The sequence below is a fragment of the Mesoplodon mirus genome (assembly GCF_964341445.2).
Source record: "Mesoplodon mirus genome assembly, chromosome: 5".
Lineage (NCBI taxonomy): Eukaryota > Metazoa > Chordata > Mammalia > Artiodactyla > Ziphiidae > Mesoplodon > Mesoplodon mirus.
This window is the reverse complement of record NC_138980.1, coordinates 92,555,276-92,556,785: the sequence shown is the minus strand read 5'-3', so window position 1 is coordinate 92,556,785 and position 1,510 is coordinate 92,555,276.

The window sequence follows — 1,510 nt, the reverse complement described above, 5'->3', positions numbered from 1 at the left end:
TCACATAGGCTGGGCTGAACCTGTCACCTTCTGAAGTTCCTACTTCACACACTTGAAGTTAACTTTCTAACTAACTAACTACACTTGTATTCACTCGGAGATGAATGGGGATGCCTTAGGCTGCCAAACACTAATTTTTCAGAATTGGCACCAGGATTATCAATTAATATAATGCTGGCTGTAGCCACCACAGCATCACTGAGCACTCAGTGGCTGTTAAAACATTAAGGAAGTGGAAAAGAATACAAGTTGAATAGCAGCTGTTCACGCATTCTCATTTTTTGCTAATTCCTTGTGTAGAGAAAAATAGTTTCGCATACCGACGACTATTTTCGGTGAAGGGTACATTGGATAAGTTGTCACATTGCATCTGAGTGAGATTTTGCATAAGACCAAGACAAGAAATCCTTCTGGCCCAGTAATAGCAACTGCCACTGGATCGTCAAGGTCGCTACAAAATCACTTATCCACTAATCATCTGAAATTCTAGCTCAGCAGTACAGAGCAAGCTAGAAACAAAATTCCCTCATCCTGATGACCCGCTTAGTCATCCCAGCTCTACTGTTCACTTTTGCACTTTTTTGCAAATCAGATCCCCGTGGAAAATGTTCTGTTTGTAGAACTCACAGTATTCACTTATAGTGCTCATGTCAGGACAGCCATTCGGGAACCCCTAATAATCTGCTTCTCTTTGAACCCAATGCAAAGATGATGAAACATGTCTACTTTTCTATGTCTAATCAGTTTTTAGACATTGTCAAGACTGACTTACTTTGCATGAGATTTCAGTTTCCTATTATTTGAAAATGTGCTACTTTTAAGCTGCTTGAATGTACAATGTACTGTCAGTTATTAAAGCACATGTGACTAAGTTTGCATTTGTCAGTATTGTTCTACTGTATTAAAGTCTCATTTTAAGGTTGCCCTTTAACACTGTACTATATACTATACCTTGTAATTTTTTCTTCACTTGTATGCTTTAAATGTTTCCAGATGCCTTTAGTTTTAGCTGCTGTAAAATAGCTTTGTGTTATTTGATATAGAATTGTTTAAAAAAAACTCGCATTTATTTATACAGAGACATTTATAATATTTTACAAACAATCTTATATTCTGAATAAATATTTCTAATTCCATAATGTGCTTTAACTGTATTCACTGAAGGATATGGCTGTCCTGTAATACTGTGTGTCTAACATTTAACGTCAAACATCGCAGGTGTCATAGTTACATCACGAGCCCTCATCAAAGCGGGAAACGACAAGACAGACTGTATTAGGTCAAAACGGCCAACAAACAAACAGCCAAAAGAAACCTCATTTATCGCCAATTTCTACTGGGCTACCTTTTCAGATTTGGTATGAATGCAGAGTTATCTACTGAAGGATCCGCATCTTTTTTCCTCTTTAAAAGTTACTGAAAGAGGGAATATAACAATGAGCTGGAAAGTCACCCATGCCTATAAAGAAGGATGGGTGAGCAGCTCTGCAAGGTGTCTGATGTTGTTAGA